The following is an 11,595-nucleotide window of genomic DNA, read 5'->3' as shown; positions in this document are numbered from 1 at the left end:
AGATTGGCAGCCATTATGAAGTCAAACAACAACAAGTGCTGGCGAGGATGTGGGGAAAAGGGTACACTTGTACATTGCTGGTGGGACTGCAAATTGGTGCAGCCAATTTGGAAAGCAGTATGGAGATTTCTTGGAAAGCTGGGAATGGAGCCACCATTTGACCCAGCTATGCCCCTTCTTGGTCTATTCCCTAAAGATCTACCTGCATTTCAATCAGCCACCAAAATAGTTTTTCCCACTGTTCCCAATGTGAGCTGGAGACTCCTTCTGTTCAAATTCAAATTAACTTTAACTCTCTGTAAGCTCTAAGTGTGGCAAGTGAGTCCATTCATCCTTTGGCCCTAGTTTCTCAGCTTTCCAGAGTCATCTCTGATCTTCCTTCCTGCATATCATCCTTTGACCTGGCCATACTGAACCACTTCATCTCATATCTAAGGGTGAAACCATCCTGTTCTCCATGCTCTTCTCTTCTTCTTCTGATGTACTTACCATTTGTTGTTGATTATGGCCAAGCTGAAATTGAAAAGATAACTAATTAAAAGCACAAAATCATGATGTATTGATACAGCATTTTGTTTGCAGCTAGCTAAACATATATTAAGATGAATTTATACTGTAATAAGTATAATCTACTTCCCACATACTTGGGAAGGCAAATATTATAAATAAAGTGATACAAGTTGATAGCTCCAGTTGTGCTGAAAGTTTATTGAATGTGGGATGTTGCTATTTTACTTTTACAACATCAGTTGAAAGTTTCATGAGGACACCAGTCAATCCCCATCTTTAAACGATGTATATTGATTTACCTTGTGTTGCTAGAGTTGTGGCTGGTCTCTTTCTCCAATCAAGCCTACTGAAGTCCTCTTTTATTTTTCATGAAGTATATATTAGTTTGCCACATGCACATCTGAAATTCAAACAGCTATTGTTGTTGTTTAATAAGTAATGTTAGGTCATTACTTAGCGGAATTCAGCCCTTTAAATCACAAGTTTGCTCACATTTATCATCCCCACATGATACTGATCAGTCAAATCTCTATTTTACAGTTGTCCCAACTACAGAAAGAGCATTGAACTTTCAACCAAATGCATGCTTTTTGTTTATTTGATGACAAACATGGCTCTAGATGAAGAATTATCCTTACTGTGTGCACAAAAAAAAAAAAAACCTCATAAATGCCACCATTATATATCACTTACCTCACTATATTAAAATGATTTTTTATGAGTCTGAATTCAAGACTTAACTATGCAGAGCAGGTGTAGTAGTTAAAATTTTGTTATTGTTGTTGTGGGTTTATATAGTACTAGCAGTAGTTCTGAGCACAATAAATAAAAAATAGTATCTCTTACATGAAACTAAATCACAAATTTCACAAATATAGTTGAATATCCAGAACAAATACTTCAGGTTGTTTGTTTTATGTTTTTTGTGGTTTTGTTTGTTTATTTGTTTTGTTGGTTGGGTTTTTGTTTTTTGGTATGGGGGATTGAATCCAGGGGCACTTACTAACCCCAGCCATTTTTTATTATTATTATTTTTTACTTTCAGACAAAGTATCTCTAAATTTTCTAGGGCCTTGTAAGGCTGGCTTTGAACTTGTGAACATCCTGCCTCAGCCCCCTGAGCAGCTGGGATTCAGGCATGTGCCACTGCACCCAGCAACAAATATTTCTTGACAGGAACAAATTCTTCAATTGTCATTGGATTCACTACTTTGTGCACTCATATTTAGAAGTATGACAGTTTCATGAAGAATATCTTTAATGAAGAAGAGATATTATTAATATTATTCTTGACCCTTGGATATACATTTTTAATGTTGTTTTAAAAGTCTGTGTGTCCAAATAGGAAGCATTCATAAAACAATAGTTTTCTCAAAGAATAGCAGTTATGTGATTCTTAATCTGTGAGCTAAACAAGCCAATGTTCTGGAACACCACTGTTATTTGAAAGAAAAATGACAAAGTACATATATCCATATCTGGGTACTTACCAATTTTTTTCCCAAAAGCCAATTGTGAGCCTCTCAAAGAAAATAACTGATTTTAAAAAATTCATCATTTTTGCCAATGATAAAATTTGAGCTTTTTAAGCAAAAAGTTAGAATTTTGGGAAACTCTTAATGGCCACCTATGACTTTGGCAGATTCTCAATTTATTTCTAGTGAATCAATTAAATAACCAGTGGTAATAATTAATGTTATATTGTTGCTATTGTTTAATGAGATATGTCAGTATTTGAAAGACACATAACTCAGTAAGTCAATGTTTTCCAGGCAATATTACAAAATCACATATAGAGATCTTTTTAAGATGTGACATAAACTGATGGATTTAATGTAATAAAATAAGAAAAGTTTCTTGATAACATTTTAGATTCCACATTGCATCTATTCCTTCAAAAGATAACCACTTATTGATAATGTAAAATAATATATAAAATATTCACAAAAGGTTGTTAAACCCTTTTCCAACAACTTCTTTGTGTGTATCTGAATATTCATAATATACACCAACCAAAACAATCTAGTACAACAGATTGAATGCAAAAGTAGATATGAGGAGATGTGGTTGTGGCTCAGTGGTAAAGCACTTCCCTGGCACTAGCTTTAATCATGAGCACTATGTAAAAAGAAAGAAAAAAAGGTGGTTAGGTAAGTAGGTATTGTGTTCATCTATAATTAAAAAATATTTTTTTAAAAAAAAAGCAGATATGGGCCAGGTGAGTTGGAATACGCTTGTGATCCCTGTGGCTTGGGAGGCTAAGGCAGGAGGATTGCAAGTTCAAAGCTAACCTCAGCAATGGTAAGGCACTAAGCAACTCAGCGAGACCCTGTCTCTAAATAAAATAACAAAATAGGGCTGGGATGTGGCTCAATGGTTCCCCTGAGTTCAATCCCCAGTACCACCCTCCCATAAAAAGCAGATACAAGAATCTGCTGTCTTCTTAAGGCAGGTATTGTTTTAACTGCATAAAGGTAAATACTTTGTCACTCTATTTTTTGTTTGTTATGCACAGTGTAGCTATTTTTAATAAAATATAAGTATATTAATGTTTAATAAACATTGTTTAAGTAGATTAATAAACAAATATTTTAAAATATCTCATTTTTAATTTCTAGTACACTAAATACTAATTAATACATTCCATAAAATGAAGCGTTTTAGCATTCTCAATATTTTTTAAGAGTGCAAGGGTCATAAGTCCAAAAAGGTTAATGACTGCTATCCTAGTAACTTTCTGTCATGTCACCTTTGCTGCTGGTCCTGCTATAACATGTTAACCTAGTCCCAGTGGAGTGGAGATTGACCTTCCCCACGAGAAAGCCCCTTTGGGGTCACATATCTCTGTGACGGTTCCGTGGAGTGGTTAAACTACAGCTGGGCAACCCTCTCACTGTACTACCAGGTAAAAGACCTTGGCCTCTCTGAGACTTAGTTATGCTTTGCAAATGAGTTGAGTGCCCCTGAGTTGGGTTATAGTAAAGACTCACTAGATTAATATATGTGAAGCACATTGAGTGGTACCTAATTGTTATGATCTAGGTATAAGGGGTCCCCCAAAAGCTTGTTGTGTGAGAAAAAATCAAGAATATTCAAAGGTGAAATGATTAGATTATGACATCCCTAACCTAATCAGTGAACGAATCCACTATTTTGGATTAGGCAGGTAGGGTGTAGCTGGAGGAAGTTAAGTCACTAGGAATAGGCCTTTGGGGTTTATCTTTTGTCCCTGTTGAGCAGGGCTCTACTTCTGCTTCTTAGTTTCCATATCCTGAGCTGCTTTCCTTCCCCAAACCCTTCCACCATGATGTTCTGCTTCACCTCTGGCTCTAAGTTATGAAATTGGCCAACCATAGATGGAAACCCTGAAACTCTGGGCCAAAAGAAACTTTTACTCCACTAGATTGTTCTTGTCAGATCTTTTGGGCCCAGCAACACAAAGCTGACTAAACACTAGTGTACAAAAAAAAATATTCAATACTTGCGGCCAGGTGCAGTGACACACCTGTAATCCCAGTGGCTCAGGAGGATGAGGCAAGAGGATCTCGAGTTCAAAGCCAGTCTCAGCAAAAGTAAGGCACTAAGCAATTCAGTGAGATCCTATCTCTAAATAAAATACAAAATAGGGCTGGGGATGTGGCTTAGTGGTAGAGTGTCCATGAGTTCAATACCCGGTACCCCACCCCCCCCAAAAAATGCAATACTTATTAGTTGTTGTCTTTGTTTTGCTTCTTGCTAAGAAAAGAAGCAGTAAAGACTACTGATTTAAAATGTGTCTTTTGTATTCCAGGCTGTCTGGATGCAAATCCTGCTTTCTCTACTTATTATTTCTCTAACATCAAGAAAATTATTGAGCCTCCCTGTGTGTCAACTTTTTCATCTTAATAATCGCTAAAATAGAATCCACCTCATGCAGGTAGATAAGGAATATGCGAGACAATAATTATAAAGCACTTGGAATTGTATCCAGTGCCTCTAAGTATTCAATAAATTGTGGCTCAAAGGTAATGATTTCTTCTGTGCCTTTGCCTAAAGATTTCTCTCTCACCCCATTTTCTATGTGTCTGGAATCTGAGCCCAGGATCTGACACTAATTTTGTGGCTGTTTTAATGCTGTTAGGGTCTCTGTAACTCTCAGTCTGAGGGCTTATCTAGCTCTTGTTTACTAATGTCTACCAGTTATCATACTCAGTATTCCTGGACTTTCACCGTTATTTCTGTCAAGAATTTCCTCCACCCCTGTGCTCTGCTCTATTACTCTATTTTCATTTGCTGGCCATGAGATTCTTTGGTCTCTCAATATATGAAGCAGGGTACTTGTATAACCAGATGAGGGCTAACTGAACCCAATTCTGCTGTGACTAAATTATTCTGCTAGGAGACAATATTCACGTCTATTAATATGTGTTCACGTGTGTGTGAGTGAGTGCTTAACAGAGTAAACATGTGCTCTAGTCATCCAAAAAGCAACTCATTTCACAAATAATACACTACTTTATTAATTTTTAAAGTATTTACTTTTAGTTATAGGTGGACACAATATCTTTATTTTATTTTTTATGTGGTGCTGAGGATTGAACCCAGTGCCTCAAACATGCTAGGCTAGCGCTCTACTGCTGAGCCACAACCCCAGCCCATATTTCATTAATTTTTTAAAACCCATTGCACTATGTTTTAATTTATGACAGGAAACAATCTCTTTAGCCTTCTTTATTTTAAAAATAAATGGATCCTAATCTATAGAAATGAAAAATCATTCACTCTGATTCATATTTTTAAACACATCCTATAAAAATTGGAAAATCATTTTTCTCATCTTGTCTTTATATGTCTTCAGAAATAAAAAGTCAAGCTATTAGTTTTTATTTTCTAGTTATTTCTAACTAAAATAAACATTCTAGACTTTGAAAACTTCAGAAAAGTCAACTACTCTTAATGTTCTCAAATACCAGTAAGGTAACTAACAACCAAAAGTGCAATTTAAGAATAATACTGAAAAGGTCAGGTGGGGTGGTGCAAGCTGGTAATCCCAGCGACTCCACAGGATGAGGCAGGAAGACCCCAAGTTCAAAGCCAGCTTTAGCAACTTAGAGAGACCCTGTCTCAAGTTTAAAAATGAAAAAGGGCTAGGAGTGTTCTTAGTGGTTAAGTACCTCTGGGGTCAATCCCCATTACTAAAAAAAAAAAAAAGTAATTCACAAAATGTATATTATATAACTTTATTATCTCAAAGTCAAGCTGAGATTTGCTTTATTCAATTTTTAGACATAAATAGAATGAAAGAATATTCATTTATCATGTTATCACTTAACCTTAATACCTTAATGTTCAAAGCTAATGGTAATTTCATTTGCTGAACGATTTATATGCATTATTTCAATTTTTAATCATTTATAAATATCCATTGAAAAATTTTCTGTGCACCAGGGATATAACAATAAGCAAGATAGAAAAGGTCTCTGTATTCCAGGAGGGGAAGCTGAAAAGAACATGGTATTATAATTCAGGTTCAGAAAGAAAATAAGTACAATAAAGAAAGGAAGTAAATGGGGAGAGGATGGATGCTTTTGCAGAATTAATGAGAAGAGACGAGAAAGAAATAAGGGATAGGGACATGCAAAGACTGATGAAATAGTAGACACACAGAAGGAACCACATGCACACACATGTGTGCCAAAGAGAACAAACAAGCTCAGTTTTACTTTGAGCCTCATGTATACAGTTTCTCAACACTGGGAAATAGATTTCTTTTCTTTTCTTTTTTTTTCCAGTACCAGAGGTTGAACCCAGGGTCTTCTTAACCCCTGATCCACATCTCCAACCTTTTTTTAAAAAGATTTTACTTAGAGACAAGGTTTCACTAAGTTGCTTAGGGCCTTGCTAAATTTTTGAGCAGGCTTTGAACTTGCAATCCTCCTGCCTCAGCCTCCTGAGTCACTGGGATTACAGGCATGAGCCACCACACCCAGCTGGGAAGTAGATACTTCTGTCATTCTTTTTTTACCAAGAGGAAAGTAGAATTAGATAGACTAAATTATTCATAAAGAGCTAATGGCTTGAAAGTATTAAAACAAAGATTTTCACAGAGATAATCTTGTTACAGAAATTGAAATCTTAACTATGAGAGTGCCTATCAATAAATGATGTAACTTACATGAATCTATGACTCTGATCTACAATCAAGTGGCTATGCTTCATTTTGAACTACAAAACCTACTAAAACATGCATCATAAAAGATAATTTATTTCTTATGATCTGCAAACAATTTTAGAGTTGTAAACCAGATTTGAATGCAAATTATTTTTAAGCCAATATGTGTAAAATTTGCAAGTCATGCTTAAAATGTCTTTATGCTGTTCTGTGAAAAATAAAATAAAACAACAGACTGATAATCCAATTCCCAACCCTTACTTTGAAGAAGTGATTCACTGAAGAGTCTTCATAAAGCCAATAAAAGAATTTCAGAATATACATTGTCATTTATACCATGGGTGGACTAAGAGATTCTAGAAATAAAATTTAGAAAAATGCAGGAAACCAAGCAACAGAGCATGAATACCTACCTGCATGTTATGCAGGGAAAGCAAAGGAAGTAAGAAAGAGATTGTTTCAGAATTTAGGATTTAAGCATGCCCTGCCTTCCTCTCCACACATCTGCCTTTCTCATTCCTCTCCATCTCTGTCTCTTCAATTTGTCAAGTTGTTGTTCTTTTTCTAAGTCCATAGTTTATTATTTCCTCCCATCTATTGTTTGGATTTTCTTTTAGTCTCTCCATTCCTCTTCTTTCATTAACCTCACACTTTGCTAATAGTTAGGGTAGCTACTGTGGCCCAAAATAATACGTAGAATGTACCTTCATGGGAATGTTTTTGTCTCTGTTAATTTGTATGTTAATTATCTTTGTCTATGTTAATTTGTAACCCATGTATGTGTAATTAAGCAAGCCCACTGGAAAATCAGAAATTTTCTTCAATTGAAAGGTTCCTCTAATGCCTCCTTGTTTAGCTCCTGCATTTACAAATAATATTCGTTGTATCTACCAAGAGGAAACTTGGACAGGTAGGTCATATTCATTCAATAAGACATAAGGTTAGAAATACTTCAATCGATCAAGTCCATAAACTTATATGAACTTCTACTAATGTAAATCCTCAAGGGGCAATAATAAGCCAATAAAACAGGAATTGCTGTAAAGAACTCAACGAAATAGTGTGACATGTTGTAACAATTAACTAAAAAAGAACAAATACCTTTAATTTGCAAGGCGACTGCAAAGGAAAGGCAAAGAGAAAAATAATTCTTTTTTTGCTATTGTTTTTGTTTGTTTATTGTTTGTTTGGGTGACACGGGTATTAAAAATAATTTTAAAAATAGAAAAGTTGTCCTGTCTAGATAACATTACAACATTTTGTCTTGACTTTCTTTATCTTTAGTTTTCTTTAGCAGATAATTTACTGAATCTTTACAGAAAGCTTTACTGATGTTCTCCAGATGCAGAATTTGAGAGTTTGCTAATTAGACAGAAAGAAATAAAATCAAGGAAATATTTTAGGTCAGTTACGTGCATGTGGACAATCAAGGGAATCCTTCCCAAAAGCCAGGAACAAGCTTAGCACAGTGGTGAAGGCTTTGCAAGTACACAGAATTCCCACTGGGGTGATTTCCAGTCATTAAGCTGAAACAGACCACCAGGGGGCACTGGTAAGTGCTTGGTGGGGGAGGGGAGTGTATCAAAAACTCTCACAGGAAAATTAATTGAATAACAGCAAATTATTCTTTAATTTTGATTGATTGGGTTACACTTGCATTCCACAGCCTGGAGTTACGGTTTTCTTTATGATCATTCTTCCTCTCAGACTTTATTCTCTCTAAATATCAACTGTCCTCATCCCGTTTAATACCACTGTCACGTTTTTTTTTTTTTTTCTTCTTTTAAGTCATTTTAGACCCGGCTTTCACTTTTGTAGAGGTCCACAGGACTATCCATGTGTCAAATTTGACATGGTTTCATAATTCTTTCACATTTTCAATGCCATAAGTCCAACATATTCACCATTTAACAAATATTAGGTCCATTTCCCTTCTTTTTAAAACTGATGTGTCATCTGCTCATTAAAAGAATAAAATGAAGATCAAGAAGTCTTATTCTTCCTTAATTTGCCCAAAACATCTATTACTACACTGTACTAAAGGTGTTATCTGAAAAAGCTTTGCTGAATTTAATGTCATTCTTTTTTAAATGATGACTAAAATGCAGTTCAAATAGCATATCCATATGTAAGATCTCAAAAACATGATGCTCACAGCTACTTGTCTAGGGAAGGAAGACAGCTACTAATGTATTTTTTCCTTTCTTAACATTTGATTATCCCTTGCTACAAAGAATATCTCTCTTGACTAGTTTCATCATAGAGAAATAAGATGCATTAAAAAAAAAAAAGAAAAGAAGAGAAAGAAAAAAGAAAAAAAAATGCTGCTATCTGGCATCATTGTCATTACACAGCAGTACCTGGTGCTAGATGCTGCTATTCATTGCTGTCACTGGAAAACACACTAGAGACCAGATTTGGTTTATGTTCTAAGTGTGTTAGCTATTTTTTAAGCAAACATTCAATGTCTTTTTATTCTGTGTTCTATGTTTGTATTTTATGATTTGTTGAAGCCAAAATCAACTATTTTCTCTGGCCAACAACTCCTCCATCTTAAATCAAAATGACGAGATATTTAGTCTTCCCAGAATTTCAATAATAGAAAATTTGGCATGGTGTGACTGGCCTTAAACAAAACCATCAAGCTAAACATCGAGTAATGAAACAAAGAAAAATAGGGTGGTAAAAAGGTGATACTTAGTCATCCATAAAAACACAAACCAGCCATATAATCAATATAAGATGAAAGGCCAGTGTCATATTGTTTTTTTTTCTTTCCTTTTTATTTTTTTTAAGTCATATACATCTAAAAATAAGTCTAGAGAAGTAAAGCATAGGATGCAGGGATCAGTGCAGGTGAAGTTGAAGCAATACTAAGGACAATACTGGGCTGTCTGAGGACCAGCAGAACAATTGATTTTTCTAAATGGTACTCACTGGGAAGAGAATATTCAATAATCCTGTGAGACATGACGAAGAGAATAATAGAAAGTTTCCATTTCCAAGTCTTTAAAACTAAAATAAGTCATTGCAATAATTTAACAGATACACTGTACTTTCTCTTTTTAAGTTAAAAAAATTTAAAGTCATGCAAAATGAACATTACAATCTGTGTTGTAATGTTGAAGGGCAAGGAGAAATCACACTGACAGTCACTGTCATGCTATCCACTGGTTCATCTGGAAGATAAGCAGGTCCTGGAAGTTATATAAGACATGCCCAGATCTTAAGTGTGGTAATGAATGATGTCATCCAATCCTCTGTATAATTCTGACTTCTCTGAAGTCTCACTTTTCAGATGAAAGTAACAATATGTAGTTCTACTCTGCTTCAAGGGAGAGAGATTCCACCTTTTTACAACTAAGCTACTCGCTGTCTTAAATTTGATTTTGTCATTGCTTCAAATGCTTTGCATACATGTCCCCCACCTCCTCTCTCTCTCTTATTTTTCTGGGTTACATGGAGATAAGCTGAACACCATGGTTCCTTCTAAAGATTCAGTTCTTTCTTTCCTTCACTGGCCATCTCCTCCCTGCTACTGCAGTGGTTAATAATTTATTTGCAAGCAAAAGTTACTTTCTGTTCCATGGATAATATGGCACTAATAACCATTTGGGTGTTAGCCAACTATCACATTTGTAATAATCACATGGTAGTTAGTCATTCATATCAAAGAAATAATAAATCTTTTGAATTGAAGTATAAGACAGGAGTCTTTGATGGATTGCAAATTCTAGCATATTTGCTTCATGAAATCTGGTTTGGGGTAAAGGAATCAGAGAAAGTATTATTTAGTGATAAAAGCTATTACAAATATTTAGAGATATAAATTCTCCTCTAATCTTTAAATCCAAAGTAATCTCCAAAAGATACTGAGGAAGTCCCCAAAGATGATGCTTAATTATATATAAAGAGCAAAGACACAAATATAATCAAGATGCTCATTGAAGAAGAAAAACAAGGCAGTGGAGTTGCCCTACCAACATCACAACTTACCATAAAGACATAGAACCAGAACTAGAACAGGTGGTTGCAGGTCACAGAAAGCAAAAGAGACAAGTGGAACATAATTGAATAGTGAGTTCAGAAATTCAATTTACAAGAGAGAACTTATTGAAGATCAAGTGTCAGCAAGGTCTAGGGGCACTGAAAATATCACTGTGAATTGGTACACTTGCCTTGAAAAAAAAAATCAGCATTACTTAGTCAAGTTAAATGTATATATGCACACAGTTCAGAAATTGCACTTCTATTTGTGGACCCAAAATAAATGCACGTGTGTATGAACCAGGCACATGTATGAATTTTCATGGTGTCATCACATTAATTGTAAACCAAAGCTACTAAAAACCTAGAATTGTTCACCAGGAGGATCATAAATATATGGCATAGCTCTTTTTCTCTCTGACACACACACCTGTATAATGTGTGTGTGTGTATACAAACATACACATGTATAAATGAATGAAGCATATCTACAAGCAATAATATACATGAATCATAGAAAGAGACTACTGAGTAAAAAGAGTACGTTTTCAGAAGTCTTTTGCCATGACAACATTATTAGAATTTCAGACCTCCAAAACAAAATATCATTGTTTGGTACTATTTAAACATGTGAGAAAATTAATTTTCAAATGCAGAAAAATAGATAACACAAAATTCAGAATAGTGGCTAACTGGAACAAAACTAGCAGTAAGATGACATGATATTTACAAACAGTCAATGATACTAGTAGTATTCTAATTATTCAGATATGAACTTTTAATATATTTGATAGAATAGTAAAATAATATGGTGCTTTATAATTTACCAAATATTTAAATGCATTAATTTGTATTACATATTAATGTATTTAAATATTATGTTAAATAAGACAAAAATCCTGTAGTAAAACATTGTGTGTATCATGGTCATTTAAATTTAAAAATTA

This window comes from Marmota marmota, unplaced genomic scaffold (assembly GCF_001458135.2).
Source record: "Marmota marmota marmota unplaced genomic scaffold, marMar, whole genome shotgun sequence".
Taxonomy (NCBI): domain Eukaryota; kingdom Metazoa; phylum Chordata; class Mammalia; order Rodentia; family Sciuridae; genus Marmota; species Marmota marmota.
Note: the sequence above shows the minus strand (reverse complement) of the source record.